The sequence below is a fragment of the Tauraco erythrolophus genome, chromosome Z (assembly GCF_009769465.1).
Source record: "Tauraco erythrolophus isolate bTauEry1 chromosome Z, bTauEry1.pri, whole genome shotgun sequence".
NCBI lineage: Eukaryota > Metazoa > Chordata > Aves > Musophagiformes > Musophagidae > Tauraco > Tauraco erythrolophus.
Window position 1 is genome coordinate 31,561,232 of NC_141496.1, and position 12,374 is coordinate 31,573,605.

The window sequence follows — 12,374 nt, forward strand, 5'->3', positions numbered from 1 at the left end:
GCTATTACACTGTAATAGTCTCCTGAACCACCAAAATCCCAGCATCCCACAAAAAAAAAACACCCTCGTGAGCATCTGAGAGGGCTATGGGTGCCCCCCAGCTGATTGCCCCTGCGAGGATATCGGGGTCCCCAGCCTCATGCGGCCTCTGCATCCCACCACTGCAGCCTGGTCTGGCAGCAACGCCTTGCAGGGGCCACTGTTCACAGCCGCAGCAGTGAGTCAGCTCAATTCCCTATTCAACTCCTATTCCGCCTCCATTTTTCTTCCAAGGCACAACACTTTGAGACACAAAGCAAGTCTGGTAGCCAACTAAAATTAACCTCTCCAAACATATAATGAGTTAAAATGACTCCACTCGATAGCTATTCCAGTTATCACAGTCCCTAATAACTGAAGAATAGTATTTATAGGATGTCCCTACAAGTGCATACCAGACTACTTGAGATTTTAAGCGAAATTAACTCCTAGGCACTTAGTGATGGTAGTCTGATACCTGCTGAGAAAGCCAGTCTTGACTTCTTGGCTCTTTTCTCTTTCTTTCATTTTACGTGATAGGCTTTGCTCAAGTACCTATGCTCTCTACTTGACAAATTTTGATGAACTGCAGTTTTCAGTAAGGCAGCATTAAAACCACGCCCTTTAGGATTTTATCAGCGACTCCTCAAGCCCACATTGCAAGTTACTAGGTCTGACATAAACTGGGTTTAGATCTGCTTTGGCAAAGGCAACGGGACTATACACCACTTCAGCAAAGTATGGAGCTGTGGGCATTGATGAGCAAGATTCCCAGATCCAAAATCCTCCACAGATACTAACAGTCCTAAACAGTAACTTTTGAAATGGTAACTTTCGGAATGAAAGCTGTTCAGGCTTTTGGGGCTAATGACAGTTTCAGAGAACAACGACCTTCTTTAGGAAGCCTGAAGGAGGCAAGCCCACTGCTGCTGCTGAGGCAGGTGGCTGCTGAGGGAAAATCAAACGTCTTGCACTTTGCAAAGTTTCCGCCCGGCAGCAGGCAAGCTGGTGAAAATAAAGCCTTGGACACAGGTAAGGAAGGACTCACTTAAGCCGGTGCAGTCACCAACTGCAGACTTACGGGCAACAGGAGACCTCCTGGTACTGCTTCAGATAGGAAACACGTCTTCCACAGATACATGTTGTTCATAACAGCAGAACAAAGCACAAAGTAGCCACAGTGCGTTACTTGACAAGTATTTCTTAGAGGGTTAGGCTACTAAATAGCTACTGCACAGCTATTTAAATAAAATGAATTTCATCTAGACAAGGGCTTGAATACACAACAATGCAACAGTAAAGCGTCCCCACGTGGAAACTGAGGGAAAAACTGTCGATGTGGAAGTCTTGCAGAAAGGCCCCCAATGGCTTCACTCTCCCATATAGAATCACAGAATGGTTAGGGTTGGAAGGGACCTTAAAGATCATCTAGTTCCAACCCCCCTGCCATGGGCAGAGAAATCCTCCACGACACCAGGTTGCCCAAAGCCTCATCCAACCTGGCCTTGAACACTTCCAGGGACGGAGCATCCACAACTTCTCTGGGCAACCTGTTCCACTGCCTTACCACTCTCAATGTAAAAAATTTCTTCCTTAGATCTCATCGAAATCTGTCCTCTTTCAGTTTAAATCCATTGCCCCTTGTCCTATCACCACACACCCTTGTAAAAAGTCCCTCACCAGCTTTCCTGTAGGCCCCCTTTAGGTACTGGAAGGCTGCTATAGGATCACCCGGAGCCTTCTCTTCTCCAGGCTGAACAGCCCCAACTCTCTCAGCCTGTCTTCAAAGCAGAGGTGCTCCAGCCCTCTTATCATCTTCGTGGCTCTCCTCTGGACCCTCTCCAACTGGTCCATGTCCTTCTTATGTTGGGGATTCCAGAGCTGAATGCAGTATTCCAGGTGGGGTCTCACAAGAGCTGAGTAGAGGGGCAGAATCCCCTCCCTCGACCTGCTGGCCACACTTCTTTTGATGCAGCCCAGGATACGATTTGCTTTCTGGGCTGCCAGTGAACGTTGATGGCTCACGTTGAGCTTCTCATCAACGAACACTCCCAAGTCCTCAGGGCTGCTCTCAATCCATTCTCCACCCAGCCTGTACTTGTGCTTGGGATTGCCCGACCGACGTGCAGGACCTTGCACTTGGCCTTGTTGAACTTCATGAGGTTTGCATAGGCTCACCTGTCAAGCCTGCCAAGGTCCCTCTGGATGGCATCCCTTCCCTCCAGCATGTCCACACACCACACAACTTGGAGTCATCTGCAAACTTGCTGAGGGTGCACTCGATCCCACTGTCCATGTCACCAACAAAGATGTTAAATAGCACTGGCCCCAGTACTGACCCCTGAGGAACACCACTCTTCACAGGCCTCCACGTGGACATTGAACCATTGACCACAACTCTTTGAGTGCAACCATCCAGCCAGTTCTTTATCCACCGCGTAGTCCATCCATCAAAACCATGTCTCTCCAGTTTAGAGACAAGGATGTCGTGTGGGACAGTATCAAATGCTTTGGATAAGTCCAGGTAGATGATGTCAGTTGCTCTTCCCGTATCCATCATATCCACAACCCAAAACCCATCTACTTGGTCTTTTGTGAAGCTGCTTTATGCAGCGGATATACTTTTCTTTTCTGGTTTGTTTTTTTTTTTTTAATTAAGAAAAGATTGGTTGGTACAGCTGCCATTTCAATAGAGCTCTTTCCAAGACTCTCCACTTGCTCTGCCTCACTACCAGATACAAAGTTCCCTTTCCAGCACGTACATGTTAAAATTCATTGTTTGAATTTTTTGTCCTTGGGAAGTTAACATGAGATGGAGATTATCAGTACATGACAGAGAAAACAGAGGCAAGCACTGGAAGTACCCATTTTAAGTCATGTTGCCTGTTGTCTTGGCAACCAGTTAATAAGCTCTGTTACTCATTTTTCATCAGCACCTGACAACAACATCCCTGCAAGATTTTATATTATGAAGGAGTCTGCTAACTCAGCTGCTTTACAAGGTATCAGAAAAGATCTGCTGGCATTTCCATTCTGAATCCTGTTTTTCACAAATCATAAATCATCCATAAATTGCCCAGCAGCTGAATATAGGATGCACAGATACCACTGTGACAATCCTTTCCCTTGAAAAGAGTACAAAAGTGGGGATCTGGTCATGCTCCCTGCAGTATCAATATGTACAGTGCTATTCATTACACAGGGAGAAGGATTAGACCTCGAATTCCTGAAGTGAAACAGGTGAATGCTTTGACAGACATATTCTTTAGCATGTCTCTCCTTCGACATCGCAGGCATATGGCGGGGACAGGGCTGGCCCCATTTCCTCCAAGCCTCCTTTTGGAGAAAGACTCCTTTTGGAGAAAGAGTCCTACCCTTCACATTGCTGCTGTGCGTATCCTCGAGCTGCTCTGAGCAGCGTACAAGCATGTACTGAGCCGGCACTGCAATTACCATAATTAAACATTATAATCAAACAGGCTTCAGTCAGCAGTCAGACCTGACTACACTAGGAGCTGTGCAGACACACTAGATGACTCTACCCTTCCTCAAGAGTAAACTGTCCCTATGTGTGAGTTGCACAAAGACTTCAGTTTCAAAAGACTGAAAAAGAAAAAAAAAAAATTAAAAAGGCTATTTAATTACATCTCACAGACTACCCTGTCACCTTAGATGAATTTTTCCTTGGACAAAAGGTCACCTAGTTACCCAAATTCCACAGAATTTCTGAGTTTGGGACCATAAGAGAATACATACGTACTTACAATCATTTCTTTAGTATGAACATTGACCATTTCATTGGTTAAACACTCAAAATTCAACATTTGAGTATTGTAACAGAACCCAAACATTCGGACATTTTATTAACAAATGGCAACAAAAAACCCTTCTCCCCACCAAACTGTAGAGGATACAAAGGAGCCTCATGCAGATTCTACATCAGAGAACCACAGAGAGAAACTAAAATAAATGATCCTCTGATCTGTGCAGTGGGGTTCTGGAGGTTCCAGTGGGCTTCCCCACAAAATTTTGGACAAGAAATTGGCCAAGAGGGCCAGCTTTATTCCTGGATGTTCTCTTTATCCAAGATTCAGGCTCCCTTAATGCTTTTCAACAAAGATTTTGGCAGTTTATTGTAAAGATTGAGCAGTGGTGAAAAAACACATTCATTACTGCTTGTCATAGAGAAGTTGATGAATTCCAATCACATGCAATTAAGCTGTAATTCAACACAATGACAGACTAAACAGGCAAGTCTAGACAAGCAAGGAAAAAAAATCAACCAAAAATACAATTCCTAGATAAAAATTCCTAGAGGATTCTATAGTATTTCTGTTGAAAAAAGGGGTGCCTAATCTTATTTTATTTCTCATATGAAAGCAGAGTGTTTGCATTATTTTAATTCATGCAATGCTATCAGGATGTATCATCAAACAAGACAGAAAAAAATTAGACATACTGGAGCTTTTTTTTGCTAAAGAGGAAGTGCAGGATCTTTTTTTCTTCCTGAAGTTTTAAGTACATACATATTAAAAATGGGATACATCACATCTTCCATTCCTTAAAGATAAATTCTGCTAATTTCACTTATTAGAATACCCTCTCTGTAAACCAAAGCAACTGATTTCACTGAGAAGTTGAATTGGTTTCATGGCATTAAACTGAAGAGAAACATGTATTAGTCCTGAGTTTACTTCCATGTAAATTGGGAACTACATGCCTTGACTCTGAATCATCACACTGAATATTGTTGTATTGATTCTGTTGGTTTTCAAACAGGGAGAATAATCATAGAGGTGGGTTTTTTTTTTTCTTAACTCTGGCAATGTTTTACTCTCTATAGATATGAGGAGATACACCTATAACCTATGCTGTAAGAGGAAGAATTAGTTACACAAAACATTCTGATACATTATTTGAAACCATCAGGTCAATTCTGCATGCTAGCAAGGCATCTTTGGATCTCTTTGTCGGCAGTGTACAGCAATTGACCCTTAGAATGTGATGTAGTAGCATGATACATCGTTTTATAGCCCTTTTTCACCCCACCTAAGAGACGTTCCAGAAGCTGGAGTTTTAACACTTGTCAGTACTAGGTCGTACTAGTCAACGTGCACATGGCCACACTGATTTCACTAATGAAAGCAACCTCTACTCCTTTGAGAAGGTTATATATTTTTTACGCGAAAACTGTGATTAATTTCATCCTTGCTCACTCAGCATTTGTTAAAGTAAAAAATGTTCGAAAACTTACCAAACACTTGATTCCCATGAAACCACAAGAAAATCAAATTTTACACTTCACAAAACTGGATTTTTTCGTTTTGCTTTGCTTTATTGTATGAATCCTCTAAAGGAAGGACAGGCTTGAAGAAAAGGCAGCAAGACAGATTTAGTCTTATGAGCCCTGTAAACTTCTAACTTCCTCATACAAGCCAAAGAGCCTTCCTGCGAGTCAAGGCAGACCCCCCGCCCCTCAGTTTTTCATATGAGGAAAGAGAAAAGTCCAAGTCCTTTGGGAAGAAACACAGGGCTTGAGCCACGCTTGCACAACAGCTGCAACACCATTTCTGGCTCTCTCAAACTGTAGAAACAACCTTTCAGTTTTGTTGTTTGTTTTTTTTTATGTGCTCTACCTACCGCAATAAGCTTCAGTCTCTGGGACTACTAGCTTGGTGCTACGTAAACAAACTGTTCAGCCAAAAAGTGAGTTTTACTTAACTTTAATGTGCCCATAAAACTAATATCTACTACCAAAGTAATCATGGTGAAATACATGAAGCTAACCTAAAAGGCTGATTATTTTAAAGTGAAGTTGTGAGAAAGTTAAAACAAATTATAATTTTCAAGCCATATTTTAAAATAAAGGAAAAAATATTTATTGTAAAGAATCACAAAGGAAAATGGGCCATACTATTCCAGACTGTATTTATTAATTCTGCTCTTCAAAACCAAAACCAAAAACACCTTTGTCAAACACTTCCAAAAACTCACCTCGAACTTCAGGAGAGAATCGAGCTGAATGGCGAGACACAAAAAGTTTCAGTTCTTGATCCAAGTTGCATTCAATCAAGTTTGTGTCCCATGATCGGATTCCTAAAATTCAAAATACAAAATACATCTAGCTTGATACATAAGCACTGGAAATTTTAACAATATTTCTCCATGTGTGTTTACGCTATTTGCATATTTCTAAATTCCAAATCCAGTCTATCTTCCTTTCAAGGCACACAGTTATTTTTTGGAAAGTGCTGAGTGCTCACAAGGAGCACTCTGGACAGGAATCAGTCACAAGCAAGAGGAAATCTGTCTTTCAGATGGGTGACCATCCTTTAAAATCTTGCCTTAGGACTGCTGGTTCCCACATCCTAGTAGGCACATTAGAAGTTAGTGATGTCCCTGAATTGACTTTAAAATAGCAATACACTGATTTACAAAACCGAAAGAGTGAATCACTCAGAGGACACTTTAGTCACATTGCAGGACTATTGTACTTGTCCCTCTAAGAAAAAAAGACAGCATCACTTAGCATGTTGCAAATTAATAATTAAGTACAAAGTATTAAATCGCTGACTTCTTCATTCAAAAGCTTTGAACCACATATTTTAAATTAAAATCTAAGTGATCTTTTATTTATGAAGTATCAAAATTCTAGTTTTGAGATTTAAAAATGCTATGCTTGATTTTTTTCTTTCTAAAAACTAAACAGCACATCTCTATTCCCTACCATTTTTCCCCAGCTCCCAGCTACTTAGAAACTAAGATACTTGACGCACATATGATCAGAAAATATATTATTCTAAATATATTTAAAGACTGAAATTTGACTGGGGGAGGTGGGGAAATCATTTCAACCAAAAACCAAACAAAAGAACATGCTAACATTTTTCTGTAATTTTCTTGTTCTGAAAAATCTTCTAGTTTTGAAAAATAATAAGCAGGCGTTTGCACTACAGGTAAGTCCAGGCACTGCTGCGATTTTGAACACTAACATTACAGTGATTTTTTTTTTTTTATTTTTCCCCTAAAGGAATGTCATTAGACTACACAAATTAGCTGCAAATGCAAAAGGAACTGCAGGTAAGGAGGTGTCTGGTGGCCCCTCCCCACATGCCTGACCGTGCCTTTGCATGAAATTGTTGAGTTTAATTACTTTGGGGTTTGGTGAGGAGATGCCTGAAGAGGTGTGTGGCCAACCCCTCACCACGGGACTAGCACTAACGCTTCTGCTGGCAACCATCAGGGTTTCAGGCTGTGAACATTACTGCCAACGCCACCTCCCATGCTAGATTCTCGTCCAAGGCAGCAGAAACGTCAGGACTCGGTCTGGCAGAAGCCATGTTGTAGGGCTGAAGGATGAAGAGGACAAGAGAGGGAAGAGCAGAGAAACCAAATCCACAGTGCCGGTCTCCCATAGCAGCTCTGGGTAGGTTCTCCATGCAAAAATGAACATCTGCATTTCAAGAGCTTGAAGCCTCTTGAGGGTGAATTCATCCAGGGCTTTTCCTTCTCAGAAACCCATTCCAGATAGAAGCATACTTACTGCTGAGATATGCTACAAGCTATTAAGTAGCTGCCATTTGAAACTCTAAATAAATTTGGAAATACAGTATTGCCTGTGTGTTTCATAACCACTCAAGAAGAAAAAATAACTCAGTTATAACCTGCCACCTCCACTTCCTGACTGATGCATCATTGTTCAGAGGCATAAGCAGTGAGTCTCTTCTGCAAGTCTCCTTATTTTCATTTCTCAAAAATCTCTTGGCCATATGCTGCATTTTCAGGGCATAATTTTGGCAGATACAGCTCAGCAGGCTTTAATGTTTTCCAGGTGTTGGAATTTTGGGAGAAAGAAATGATATAATACCACGCACATACAGCACATATGAAAACTATGACTTGTAAACTGACATTGATCACGAAGCTGAAGTATGTTGAATGAATGAGTGCTGAACTTCAAGAAGCTAGAAGATAAATAGCTTGTTGGCCTCTAACAGCAAGCTTGTGTGAGGAGGCTACAAAGCTTTCTGGAAGTCAATTAAGTAATATGGACTATGATTCTGCAGTGCTGCTAATTACAGGCCTGTCCACCATCCCTTGCTGCTTTTGTCATGAATCCAAATTTGCAGTAGGGATGAGGTTCTGATTAGGCATAGTCAGACTGCTGAGCCAGGCAATGTCCAAAATACAGTATTCAGAACAAAATAAACGGAGCGGGAAGACTTGACATCCCACGCACACAGCAGTCCTAGAAGCTGAAGCTAGGATTTGGATAGAATATCCCAAATTTGCAGCTGCATGAGTCAGCAGTCTGGATGCAAAAATTATGCATGTACATTATAAAGTAGCATAATTTATTATATTCATTATGTAACCAAATCAGGTTTGCGTAGAATGGAGGTAAATCTGGAACTAAAATCCAAGGTCAATCCAATGATGTAGATCATTAACAGCAAGGACATAACCACTGGAAGCATGGCTGAACTGGAGCTATTTCTTCCTGCAGTCTAAGGAGTGCAATGCCACTAGACACAGGACTAATCAGACAGCAGGCAGGGCACACCCAGTAGCATCTGCCAAATCAGTGGCAAAATCTCCCTTCACTCCCCTCTTCTTTTTTGGCAGACGGTGGGTTGGAGGATTGCCCCCTTAGCAAAGTCACATCCCAAATGTAATTACTGAAAATATATCTCGCCACGCCATTCCCTCTTCATGGTCCTAATAGAAATGACTCTGCATTCCACCAGGTTGCGTAGCATCACGCCACTGATGTGTATCAGCAGATCTTTTCTTTGACACGTTGCTCTGCAGTTTGGCGCATGAATCCACAGTTTTCAGTGATGGTACTCAGAGACGTACCAGAGAAGACAGTGTAGCAGAGTTATCAAGAACTCAAAAAGCATTTAAGGCTCTGTTGAGAATAAAGGCTGAAAGAAGCAGGGTTTTTCCAGACTACAGCACACTTTCGAAAGAGAAAGAGAATAGTTGAACCCATATTTGCCTCACGCAGATAAAGCTTCAGACTCCCAGTCTACTTATCCAGAACAATGCACCCCAAAATTTGATCAAGTTTTTTTCCTAGCAGGCAAAATCTTAATCAGAGCATCTGACACCAGGAGCAGCAAGGTGACTTCTAATCCAAAATGATGAATAAAAAGGCCAGAGCGTTCTCTCTGAACATCTAAAACTGTAAGTAGGTGTTATGCATAGAGGCAAGGTAGCAGCAACAGAGCTATGCAGCAGCAACTGTACAATAGAAGCTTCAAGAAGAGACCGAAGAGCATTTCTTCAGAGGATGGATGACATCAGCTGCTTGAGGCAGAGGTTTTATCCATTTGGACTATAATTCTTAATAATTTAAATAAAACGCAGCTAATTCACTTCTGACAGAACCGAAAATTAGATAGATTAGGAAAGTGCAATGCTGAAGAGGCTCTGAATGACAAAGCATCTGCCTCAGTAGTTCTCCCTAGGAGACAAAGGTAGCAATAAAGATGAACAGGTCGTGGTGAAGCTGGTTAGCTGTGATGAGGTAGCCCTTTATCACAAACAGACACAAAGAAGAATCAAGAGAAAACAGCCAGCTAAAGCAACAATGCTTGAGAAAGCAACAATAGAGACAAACCAAGTCCTAGCTGGGCTGCTGAACCACACCTACATCAGAAGGCTGCTACCAATTCCCCGTTCCAGCGTCTCTTCTTTCCCTCTAACAATGGCAGGTTTCTGAAATCTCTGCTTTCACCAGCTCAGAACAAAAATATATGTTACAAAATCATGTATCGATTGAGTTTAACAATCTACAGGGTTCGGCAATGATTTTCTTTGTGCTTCATACCACTGTTACTGCGACGGGGCTTGCTTTCCCCTCTGCGTGTAGACTGCAATCTATTGTATAAAAACCACATCAAGAACTTACAAAACTGTCATTTCACTGGCGATACCTCCCTGTATCGCCGTCTTAAGAAAAAGACAAATACACAGCGAGCCAAAGCAGCCGGTAGCCGGACAACAACGCGGCTGAGCACTCAGGTATTAGCCTTGTCACCCGTACGGTTTTTCTTTATTGAAATATTCTTATATGTCCATATAAAGCTCGGGTCCTGGAAAATTCTCCAGCAGCGAGAAAAGTCTCACCGCCCAAAGTTAGACACAAAGGCACGGCTGCGCTCCCGCTCGGGCAGTCTTCGCCGCCGAGGGAGGAGGAGGAGGAGGAAAAGCCCTGAGCCCCTCCGGTTTGGTCTGGCGGCGGGGGGGACGGGGTTTGCGGGGAGCAGCCGGCCCGCAGCCCCAGCCCAGCCCATCCCCAGCCGCCTTCGCCGCCGGCGCCGCGGCCGCCCTTTGTCCGCTCCGGGCTGCCATAGGGACCGCAGTGCGGACTGCGCCACGCCCACCCGCCGGTGTCTCCGGGCAGACGGGCTCGGCGGCGGCGGCGCTGCGGGCGCGGGGCTCCCACCCCGGCCCCTCCGCCCCAACAATGGCGGGCAGGGGCTCGCTCGGCGGGCGGGGGCGGCCGGCCCGCTGCGGCTCTCTGCGCGGGCGGCAGCGGGGCCCGGCCCGCACCCCGCCGGGGAGGGATGGCGGGGGCTGCGGCGCGGCGGGAATCGCGTGGAATAAAGAGCCGGAGACCGCGGCTTGGCGGCTCGCGTGCCCGTGCCCTGCGTGGAGTGGGTGGGTGTGGGGCGGGGGGATGAGCCCCGGCCACGTCCGAAGAGGGGAAGGCGCCGGCGGGGGGTGCCGCGGCGCTGCCTGCGGCGTGGCCGCTGCCGCCGCCTCACCTCGCTCGATGTTGGCGATGGCCCGGCGCAGGTGCTCCTCGGTCACTAGCTCGCCGATGACCACCAGTAGGTAAAATTTGCTGTCCAGGAAGCGGTGGGAGAGGCTGGGCGAGGGGGGTGGGGTTGGGGATGCTGCAGGAGGGCTCCGAGTCCACTTCCACCACCACGGTGGCCATCGCCGCCGCCCCGCTCCGCCCCGCGGCGCTGAGGGAGAGGGCCGCTCGGCTGCGGCTCCGCAGGCGGCAGGGAGGGAGTGAAGGCGGGCGGGGACGGCGGCGCTTTTATACGGAGACGGTGCAGGGCAGGGACCTGGCGAGGAGGAGGAGAAGAAGAAGGGGAGGGGGAGCCGACGCATCTCCGCACCGCCACTTTTCCAGTATCCACAGCTGATGTCATCTGCGGCAAATCCTCCCCGCAGCGGCCCCCGGAAGCAGGAAGGATGCGGGGGCGAACAACGCCTCGAGGGGACGCCGAGGGGTGCGCCCCGGGCCCGCTCCCGGCCCCGGCGCCGGGACCCCTCGGCCCGCGCTGCCCCGGCCGGCGCAGGTCCCGCGCCCCCGGTCATCCCGCGTCCCTAACTCCCCGTGCCGTGCCGCGCCGCGCCGGGGCGTCACCCTGCCGGGCCGCTCAGCCCCGCGGTCTGCCTCCGCTGCCTCGGCTCCCCGAGGCTCTCCCGGGGTCCCAGCCTTGAAGCGCGGCGGGGAGGAGCCGCAGGTGATGCCCTGGCAGACCCGGGAACTCATCTGGGAAAGGCGGTGTCGGGGCTCCAGCCGCAGCCCTGTTGCCGTCGGATGAAAAAGCAGTTCCCGTGTGCGAGGCCGAGGGTCCTGCCTCGCATCTCGCTATGGCACTGCAGCAAAATTTGAGTCATGCTTCCCCCTACACTCAACCAGCAATCTGGGCGTTCTTGCTACCTTTGTTGATTTGAAAGCAGTTCACTTAATAAGATACTTCATCTATAGACTTCCTGCACATATTCAAGGCCCATGGATATATGACTTAACCAGAAAAGCACCGGTTTTGAACTAGCTGCTGAAACCCACGCTCTTAAGGCTCTAGAAGTTCAAAGCGCTTTGGGTATCTAATTTTGACCAGGCTCAAGCAACTCCAGGGAGCAACGGTATCGGAAAACATCTACAATTACAAAAACAAAGGTTCCGTTCCTCTCCATATGAAAGTCAGATGTCTGCTCCCCCATAGTCACTGAGACTCACTAAAGAGATAAACTCAATCACCTGCTAAAAATGTTTCATCCTCTCCTAAAATGAGATAGAGCAGTCAGATAAATCCACCTTTCTGAGATGTTCCTCTCACTTTGCTGACAGAAGCAAGGCCCTGATTTACGCTAAGCCCCTTGTTTATATGGCTAAAGTGGTGTGGGAGAAATCTCACTGTGACCGAGGAAAGGGTATAAACTTTTATGGCTTTGCGTTTAAGATAACCTCTGGTCCCCGACTGAGAAGGCTCTTCCTTGGTGTGTAGCTCCTTCCGGTACTGACTGCTCAAATTCACTGCCTGCTGCTCAGAAACAGGGAATGCTTGCCTGGATGAGCCGATACATCAGTCCTGTTTTCTAGAATA

The 12,374-nt window shown here is 46.0% G+C and overlaps 1 protein-coding gene across 2 annotated transcripts in view; it reads right to left on the minus strand.

The window, feature by feature from the left end:
• The window catches only part of MAP1B (microtubule associated protein 1B), a 73,119-nt gene extending 62,150 nt beyond the window's left edge, over positions 1–10,969 (minus strand). For both annotated transcript variants that reach the window (XM_086628939.1, XM_086628938.1), the window contains exons 1-2: positions 10,794–10,969; positions 6,013–6,114 (exon numbers count right to left, since the gene is read on the minus strand). The gene's annotated coding sequence lies outside the window, so the exon portion shown is untranslated. The remainder of the gene's footprint in view (positions 1–6,012; positions 6,115–10,793) is intronic.
• Positions 10,970–12,374: the final 1,405 nt, after the last annotated feature.